The sequence below is a fragment of the Elephantulus edwardii genome, unplaced genomic scaffold (assembly GCF_000299155.1).
Source record: "Elephantulus edwardii isolate Elephantulus edwardi_28Jun2011 unplaced genomic scaffold, EleEdw1.0 scaffold00142, whole genome shotgun sequence".
NCBI classification, from domain to species: domain Eukaryota; kingdom Metazoa; phylum Chordata; class Mammalia; order Macroscelidea; family Macroscelididae; genus Elephantulus; species Elephantulus edwardii.
This window is the reverse complement of record NW_006399892.1, coordinates 2,299,616-2,310,116: the sequence shown is the minus strand read 5'-3', so window position 1 is coordinate 2,310,116 and position 10,501 is coordinate 2,299,616. Positions and strand designations below refer to the sequence as shown.

The 10,501-nt window shown below is 41.2% G+C and overlaps 1 pseudogene; it reads right to left on the bottom strand.

The window, feature by feature from the left end:
* The window catches only part of LOC102870847, a 138,165-nt pseudogene extending 128,277 nt beyond the window's left edge, over positions 1–9,888 (bottom strand).
* Positions 9,889–10,501: the final 613 nt, after the last annotated feature.

Below are 10,501 nucleotides of genomic sequence, written 5' to 3'. Positions count from 1 at the left end.
CCATGAAACACTGTCCACGATGGGTGACTAATAGTACATTTGGCCATTGAGTTACCTCTGTAAAGCAAATGGACAGACCAGTGCTATACCATCTATAAAAATGTACGACCAAAAACAATTAAAGCCAAGCCCAAGGGCCCCAGGACCAAGGGCACTAGAACATGTTAAAATCCTGGCATGTCCACATGCTGGTGGTGGACTGTTAGCCAGAGATTCTAAGTTCATCTGGCAAGTCCCATATTCTGACACCCAGTTGGGACAAAAAGAAAGCCACAAGAGCCCTGAGTGTTCCATGCATATCCTTCCTCAAGATGCAAGAGGCCATCGTAACTTCCAGGATAAAACCGATTCTTAGCACAGTAGGCCCTCAGCGGGCAGCTTTCTTTTATCCCAAGTGGGTGTCAGTAGATGGGAATTGCCAGATGAACTGAGGGTCTCTGGCTAACAGAGTCCACCAACATGTGGGCATGCCAGAATCTTAAGATGCTGAAATACTCGGCCTGCAGGCATATTGTCAGAGATAGTGAGACTGGCTCAGGATAAAGTTTACAGATATTATGCATAGGGTCACTATAAGTTACAGTCAACTCAAGAACACATAACAATAAACACACACACACACACACACACACACAGAGTTGTTTGTTTTTAGGTGCTGTCAAGTTGAGTATGACTCATAGTAACACAATGAACAAAAGTTCTCAACCAAGACCTGTCCTGGGCCATCCTCACACTTCCTGACACACAAGAGCCTATTGAAGCAGTCATCATGTCAATCACTCTGGTTGAGTGTCTTCCTCTCCTTTGCCAACCCTCCATCATTCCCAACCTCGTGACCCTCTCCGAGGAATAGCACCTCCTACCAACATGTCCAAAGTATGTAAGGCAAGACATCATTTTTGCCTCCAAAGAGAACTATGGCTGCACTATCTCCAAGACATTTGTTCATTCTCTTGGCCATCCATGGAATGTTCAGTGCTCTTCTCCAACATCACAGCTCAAAGGTGTCAATTATTTTTGTCATCCTTATTAATTGTCCAGGTCTTGGGTGCATAGCTAATAATTGAAAAGACTATGGCTTGAATCAGACTCACCTTAGTCCACAAGCTGACATCACTACTCATCAATATTTTGGAAAGGGCACTAACTGTAGATTGTCCCAGTGCAATGAGTCTCCTTGTTTTCTGGCTGCTCATACCAAGGGTGTTAATTGAGGATTCAAGCAAGATGAAGCTGTTGACAGATTCAATGCCCTCTCTATCCGTTATGTCACTGCCTATCAGTCCAGTGGTAAAAATCTTTGTTTTCTTGACTTTGAGACACAATCCATATTGTAAGCTGCATTCTTTGATCTTCTGCAACAAGTGTTTCAAGTCCTCATCACTTTCAGCAAGTAAGATTGTGTCATCTGCATAATACAATCCTAATGCCACATTTCTTCTCTTCAGAGTCTAGTTTATTGGATAATTTGCTCAGCTTATAGACTGAACAGGTATGGAGAGAGAATACAACCCTGACGCCCTCCCTTCCCAGTTCCAAACCAGGGAGTGCTTCCCTGCTCCTTTCGCACAACAGCCTTCTGGTCCAGGTATAGGTTCCTCATATGCACAATCAAGTGCTCTGGGAAACCCAATCTTCTCATTGTCAGCCACAACTTGCCATGATCCACATAGTCAACTATATATATATATAGCTTGCGACTCATAGCAACCCTGTGTACAACAGCTCTAAACTCTGCTCTGTCCTGTGCCAATCTCATTGCCCCAGCCACTGAATCAATCCATCTCCCAGAGGGCCTTCCCCTCCTGCGCCTGCCCTCCACCCTCCCAAGCATGATGTCCTTCTCCAAGGACTGGTATCTCCTTACAACATGACAAAAATATGCCAGACGAAGACTCAGAATCCTTGCTTCCAAGGAGCAGCCCGGTTTAACCCTCTCCAGGATGAATCTCTTTGTTCTCTTAGCAGTCCATGGCACCTTCCGCACTCTTCTCCAACACCAAAGCTCAAAAGCATCAATTTTCCTTCTATCCTCCTTGGTCATTGTCCAGATCTCTGATGCATAACAAGTGATTGCAATGACCATGGCTTGTACCAGATGCACCTTTGTCTCCAGAGACACACCGTTGCTCCTGAGTACTTTAGAGAGGTCCCTAACATCAGACTTTCCCATGGCAATACGTCTTTTAATTTCCTGGCTGCTGGTGCCAAGAGTGTTGATTGTGGAGCCAAGCAAACTAAAGCTGTGAACAATCTCAATCTTTTCACCATCCATCCTGATGCTGCCAATTTTTCCAGTGGTGAGAATCATATATATATACACACACACACATACATATACAAATATATATATACGCACACACATACACATACAAATTTTATACATATATATATACACACACACACATACATATACAAATATATATATACGCACACACATACACATACAAATTTTATACATATATATATACACACACACACATACATATACAAATATATATATACGCACACACATACACATACAAATTTTATACATATATATATACACACACACACACATGTCTACACAAATATATATACATATATACAAATTTATTCACACATATGCAAGAATAAATATATTTGAATTGTCATATTGGTGAAGAGTGCTGAATATTTTATGTCTTGTGAAAAGAATAACAAAATTATTTTGAAGGTGAAACTCAGGTTACCCTTCTGGGAACTTCCTCTCACATACTGGAGACATGTTATCAGAAATAGTAGTCCATGTAAGAAAACAAATGCATCATATTAGAAAAGATGGAGGGATCATCACTATGTCAATTCTTCTTCCTAGCAGCCATCCTTCTTTTCACTGACCCTACACCTTTACTAATATAATATTTTTTTTTCAAAACCTGTATCTTGTTGATAATAGGCCCAAAGAAAGCATGACAAAATTTCACTATCCTTGACTCTAAGGTTGTCATGCTTACATATCCTCCAGGAAAGATAAATTTGGCAGTCTGTGCTGTGCTCTATAATCTCTGCCATCATCATAATTCAAAGGTATCAATTATTTCTATATTCCTTATTTATTGTTCAACATTAAAATGTGTAACAATCAACTGAAAACATAATGATAGGATCAGGCATATCTTATTCTTAAACTGGCAACCTTGCTCTTTATCACCATGGAGATTTTCCTAATGCTTTGACTTTGTGGTTGCTGCTACCATGAGTGTTTGTTATGAATTATAGTGGAATCAGGTAGTTGATAAATTCAACCTTTTCTCAAGTAATCATGATGCTACTTATTGTTTCAGTGATAAAGATTTTTGTTTTCTTGATGTTGCTTTTCATTCCATTTAAAAGCTGATTGTGCTTATGTGAAACCTACACTTGGACTAAGAGGCAGTCATCAGAACAGAGCAAGGAGGCACTGCATGGTTCAAAATTGGGAAGGGTGTCCACCAAGTATGTATTTTGTCTCCATACCTTTTCAATCTGTATGCAGAACAGATCATCTGAGACATTAGGCTGTATGAGGAGGAATGTGGCATCACGATTGGTGGAAGAGTCATCAAGAACCTGCTTTATGCAAATGACATGACCCTGCTTGCTGAAACTGAGGAAGACCTGTGCCGCTTGCTGCAGAAGATCAAGGCCTGTAGCCTTCAATACGGATTGAAGCTCAACATCAAGAAGACAAAGATTCTTACCCCTGGGCCAATGAGTAACATCGGTACGGATAGTGAGGAGATTGATATAGCTAACAGCTTTAGTTTGCTTGGTGCTATAGTCAACACTCTTGGTACCAGCAGACAGGAAATCAAGAGACAAGTTGCATTTGTCAGGGATCTCTCCAGAGTACTGAAGTCAGTACGATGTCAGGCTGGAGACTAAGGTGTGCCTGATCCAGAATATAGTCTTTGCAATTGCATATTATGTGTTGGAAAGCTGGACAGTGACTAGGGATGATGCAAAGATAATTGATGCCTTTGAGTTTTGCTATTGGAGAAGAGTGTTGAATATACCAAAAACTGCTAGGGGAACAAACAGGTTTGTCCTAGAGAGCGTGAAGCTGGTCTATTCCTTGGAGTCAAGAATTCTGAAGCTTCGTCTGACATACTTTGGACATCTTGCAATGAGGGACCAGTTCTTGGAGAGGGACATCATGTTTGGGAGAGTAGAGGGTCAGTGCAAGAGAGGAAGACTCTCATGGGATGAACTGATTCAGTGATTGGGGGAGTGGGAGTAGGTGTCTCAGAGACAGTGAGGTTGGCACAGGTTATAGCAGGATTTAGGGCTCTTGTGCATAGAGCCTCTGTGACACATAACAACAACAGGCTTTGATATTCTACTGTGTCTCAAGTCTTCTCTCTTGCAACAAGCAAGCTGATACTATTTGTGTAAGGCATGTTATTTAATGTTTCTTTCTGCAATCCTTATATTGCATTCTTTTTCATATAGTTCAGGTCTACCCTAAAGAGTAATACAGTATTTATGAGGAGATTCTTCACTCCCAAAAAAAATGCCATCTTAATTCAACTATTACTTAAATATTGTTGTTATGTGCCATCGAGTTGCTCGTGACTCATAGCAACCCTATGTACAAGAGCTCTAAATGTTGTTCTATCCTGCGCCAACCTTGCCATCTCAAATGCACTTATTCTCACTGCTCCAGTCAAAGAATCGATCCATCTCATCGAAGGTCTTCCTTACCTTCGCTGCCCCTCCACTCTGCCAAACATGATGTCCCTCTCCAAAGACCAGTCCCTGCTTGCAACATGCCCAAAGTATGTCAGATGAAGCTTCAGAATCCTTGACTCCAAGGAGCATCCCAGCTTCACCTTCTCCAGGACAAACCTGTTTGTTCTCCTAACAGTCCATGGTATATTCAACACTCATCTCCAGCACCACAGCTCAAAGGAATCAATTATCTTTCTGTCAACCTTATTCACTGTCCAACTCTCTAAGGCATAGCACGTAATTGCAGAAACTATAGCCGGGATCAGGTGCACCTTAGTCTCCAGTCTGATGTTGTTGCTCTTCAGTACTCTTTAGAGGTCCCTCACAGCTAACTTTCCCAATGCAATTCTTCTCTTGATTTCCTGGCTGCTGTTACCAAGAGTGTTGATTGTGGAGCCAAGTAAACTAAAACTGTTAACTATCTCAATCTCTTCGCCATCTATACTGATGCTGCCAATTAGCCCAGAGGTGAGAATCTTTGTTTTCTTGATGTTGCGCTTCAGTCCATATAGGTGGCTGTAGTCCTTGATCTTCTGCAGAAAGCGCTTCAGGTCCTCCTCAGTTTCAGCAAGAAGGGTTGTGTCATCTGCATAACATAGGTTGTTGATGATTCTTCCACCAATCCTGATGCCACATTCCTCTTCGTATAGCCCAGCGTCTCTGATGATCTGTTCTGCATACAGATTAATAAGGTATGAAGGCAAAATACATCCCTGATGGACCCCCTTCTTGATTTTGAACCACTGCATTGTTCAAAATCAGGAAGGGAGTGAATCAGGGGTGCATCCTGTCTCCATATATTTTCAATGCATATGCATAACAGATCATTCAAGAGGCTGGGCTTTATTAGGAGGAATGTGGCATCAAGGAAGACAAAGATTCTCACCACTGGATCAATTGGCAGCACCATGATGGATGGAGAAGTGATTCATGTTGTTAACAGACATAGCTTGCTTGGCTCCACAATCAACACTCTTGGCACCAGCAATCACAAAATCAAAAGATGAATTGCATTGGGAAATCTGCTGTCAGGGGCCTCTCCAGAGTACTGAGAAGCAATGATGTCAGTCTAGAGATTAAGGTGGGCCTGATCCATGCCATGTTCTTCTCAGTTACTTGCTATACATCAGAGAGCTGTACAAGAACTAAGGAAGACAAAAGAAGAATTGATGGCTTTGAGTTGAAGCTGGAGAAGAAGAGTCTTGAACATACCATGGACCACCAGCATAACAAATAAGTCTGTCTTGGAGATGGTGAAACTAATTTTCTCCTCAGAGGCCAGGATTTTGAAGCTTTATCTCACATACTTTTGGCATGTGGCCAGGATGTACTTATCTTTGGAGAAGGACATCATTCTCAGAAAGGTGGGGGGGTAGCACACGGGACAAAGACCCTAGATGAGATGTAGTTATACAACAACTAGGACAATGGGGGTTAGTCACAGGGGGATGTGTTGGATTCAGGAGAGTGGGTCAGGATAGGGTAAGCTTAGAGTCGTAAATAGGGTCGCTCTGAGTTACAGGTTACTCAATGGCACATAACAACAACCTCACCAAACATTCCTTAGAGGGACATTGTGCTTAGAAAGATAAAGGGTTAGTGAAAGAGAGGAAGACCTCCAATGAGATAAATTTACACAGTGCCCGACGTAAAAGGCTCAAGTGTATCAATAGGATGATGTAAGATAAGACATAGTTCAGATTTGTTATTCCTGGACTCCTATAAGCCTCGAGCCTAGTGGCAAGGTGTTGCACTGCAATGCCAAAAGCATGTATTTCAAGGCCACCATCTCCTCCCGCGTTATTAACTACCTCTGAAAATCTGCCAGAGGGCGGGGGGAGGGTGTGATCAGCTATGGGTTGGTTCCAACTCTATGGTACACAACAGCAATAGAACTGCTGTGAGTTGCACTAGACTTGGAACACATAACAACAACAGTTACCAAATTTTGTAGTCAAATGTTTAAAAAAATGCAATTATGATGGATTAATAATGATGCATGAGTGAAATGTAAAAGTTAAAGAAGGACTAGTAATTGGAAAATATGAATTTGGCGGCAGACATGTAACTACAAAACCAGTAATACAATTTGGGTCCAACCACTGACTTATCCATTGCAAATATCTTTTTAAAAACTCTGTAAGTGCTAACTATACTAATAAAATTCACCAGATGGACAACCCAGGAATTAGATTTGACACGCTTATTAGATAGATCTTGACTGAAAGCAGGGAGTGCAAGAGAAATGTCTGTCTGTGTTTCATTGACTATGCATAGTCATTTAACTGTGTGGATCACAACAAACTGTGGCTGACTCTGAGAAGACTGGGAATCCCAAAACACTTGATCAAGCTTATGTAAAATCTATACTTCGACAAGGAAGCAGTCGTCAGAGCAGAGCAAGGAAACACTGCATGGTTCAAAATCTGGAAGGGTATATGGCAGGAATATGTCTTAACTCAGCCTTTTCAATACATATGTAGAACAGATTATCCAGGAGGGTGGGCTCTATAAGGAGGAATGTGGCATCAGAATTGAAGGAAGACTCATTAATAATTTGTGTTATGCATATGACATAACTTTGCTAGCTGGAACTGAGGAGGACCTGAAGCACTTGCTGCAGAAGGTCAAGGACTGCAGCCTTAAGTGTGGATTGAAGCTCAACATCAATAAAACAAAGATTTTTATGACTGGACAGATTGGCAGCATCATGACAGATGGTGAAGAGATTGAGATTGTTAACAGCTTTAGTTTCCTTGGCTCCACAATCAACTCCCTTGGTAGGTAAATTAAAAGACAAATTGCATTTGAAAAGACTGCTGTCAGAGACCACTCCAAAGTACTAAAGAGCAACGATGTCACTCAGGAAACTAAGGTGCACCTGATACAGAACATAGTATTTGCAATTACTTGTTATGCATCAGAGACCTGGGCAATGACTAGGGATGATACAAGGAGAATTGATACCTTTGAATTGTTATGCCAGAGAAGAGTATTGAGAAGAGCATGAACTGCTAGGAAAACAAACAGGTTCAGCCGAGAGAGAGTGAGACCAGGATGCTCCTTAGAGGCAAGGATTCTGAAGCTTCGCCTGATATCATTCGGACATGTTGCAAGGACGGCCCAATCTTTGGAAAGGGATATCATGCTTGAGAGGGTGAAGGGACAGTTCAGGAGAGGAAGACCCTCGATTCGATATATTGATTCAGTGACTGGGTAATATGCGTAGATGTGTCAGAGGCAGTAAGATTGACAGGGTTGACTTTTATCATACTGACAATTAGAGCAAAGTTTAGGGCTGTTGTACAAAGTCTGTTGTATGAGTTTCAGGCAACTCGACAGCCATAACAACAACAACAATTTGAAGCTTTTATGGACAAGCTCAATACCAGCAGGCAAAACAAGGCTTTGTATGAAACAGACCATCAACACCATCAACACTAATGCTTAAGTTTAAATCAGTTGAAAAATAATTAAAACAAGCCCATAAAACCTAATGTAACCTTAAGTCTATACGATGTGAAATTGAACACCATCCTAAGAGTTGAGTTGATACATTGAACTATCAGGACTAAAAACTGGACAACTATTTAATCACATCAAGAGCATCATCCATGAAGAAAAGAAAATGCCATTGCAGATTGGAAAAACAAAAGACCAAAACACATGTCAAAAGAGACTCTAACACTTCTTTAATGCACAGAGAGGTCAAAAGAAAGGGACAAATGCTGATGTAAGATATCTAGACAGAAGAATTTCAACAAGACAAATACTTTGACCAAGTGTGCAAAGAGCTGATGTAGGGAAATTCAAAGGGAAGAACACACTAGGAATTCCCAAATTGAAAGAACTGAAGGATACATTAAAACATTAAGTTGTGTTAGTAAAAGATTCTATGAGTAAAATATTGAACGATTTGTAGGAAGTGTAAAAAGAAGACAGATGGAATGATAGTTACTGTATCATAATGAATAGAAAGGCACAGGAAGTGGCTGAAAAAGAAGCACTGGATGGGAAAAACTAAGAAATACCACAGTGATTCATTTATATGTCCATCCTGTATGTGGTGAAAACCAAAGCCAATGGCTGTGAAAGTGATTTTAAGCAATAAACCCTATGATATAACAAACGGTAATAAGAGAAAAGTTCATGGTTCACTGAAAGCATTGACAAAGAAAAAAAAATAAAAGGATGGAGGAATCAGACTGATTAATTGTTGTAAGAGCAGCGGAAGATATTCCGGAAAGATATGCTGCTTTGGGCATGCTCACTATCCTACCCAGGAAGGTTTGAAGTGTTGTCTGCCAAATGAATGGCAGGAATTCATGTTTGTTCCTATCCTCCAAAAAGGAGATCCTTTAAACTGTAGAAGTTACTAAACAATCTCATTAATTTCACATGCAAAGGAAATATTTCACATACAAAACGAAATTAAAGAATCACCAGAACAATACAATGACTGAAAACTCCCTAAAAGTCAGCTGGATTCAGAAGAGTAAATGGACAGAGATACATAATTATTGATGCTGACAGCAGAAAACATCAGGAAGATGACTTGTTATTGTTGTTGTTTTGATGTGCCATCTAGTCATCTGTGAGTCCTATGACCCTGTGTAAAATAGCTCTGAACCCTGACCTATCCTAATCCAATAATCTCACTACACCAGTCACTGAGATAATATTTCTTACTCAGCATCTTCTCCTGTACTGTACCCTCACCCTTCCAGGTATGAAGTCCTTTTCCAAAGACTGGTCCCTCCTGGTCTGATTAGCTTCTCCTGCTGTGGCATTATTGATGGTCAAAGCAGCGATAAGCAGTGTTATAAACACAGGACCACTGGGTGTACCACTCCCAGAGTTAAAGTCAAGAGCCTGTTGGTTGAGTGGCGTCTGGGGCTTTGACTTCCTTTTCCTCTGTCTCATCTTCTTGTCGTGAATGCACAATTGACACATCTTCTCAGTAGGCAGGTAGGAATTGGACATGAGGACCAGAAACCCACACAGGATGTGGTCTGTTCTGTGGGTTAGTAAAGGATCAGGTCCTTTCCATACATGGTCTAATGGATCCTTCCACGTAGCCCATATTGGTTGTTCACTAGGAGGTGTATCTGATTGCCAGTGAACACATATGGGAGATTTTGAAGAGTCTGCCCTCATCATATGTTTCCAATCTCAAGGGGTGTTTAAATTAAGGCTTAATGAATTAAGCTGTGCCTCTGCCCACTGAGAATGAGCTCCATCATCTCTAACAGCTGTCTGAAGGTTTTTTTAAAAACTCCTTTCTAGCACATGGTATCACTGTAAAGGATGTCCAGGTATGCCAACAAGAAACATGTGTGCCTCGGAGCCAGTGTGACACTGATCACACAATACCTTTTATAAAGGACACTCAGGTGTTGGGCACACACTACCAGAGCACACACGTACCTCAGAGTTCCACCCAGCGCCTCACTGATCACAACAGCTCAGCCCAAGAGTTTCCTATTTCTCCATTGCCTTCTCTATATTGTCCTCACCTGCTTTGTTTGTTTTCCTTACTTCTTGGGAGACTAAAGTAGAGAAGAGGTGGTGCAATCATCATCTCTAAATTCTTTAGGGCTCTTTTTAGATCCCCTGCCATAACACTTTCTCTTTTGTTTGCAGGGAGTGGGTTTAAACAGCTGATGGTGCATTTATTCTAATGGTGCCACAGTCTTTGTCAAAACCAGTTCTGATTTATCTCCTTTGTCAGTATGTCCTTTTCCATTCCTTGTCATTCCCCTCCGAGAGA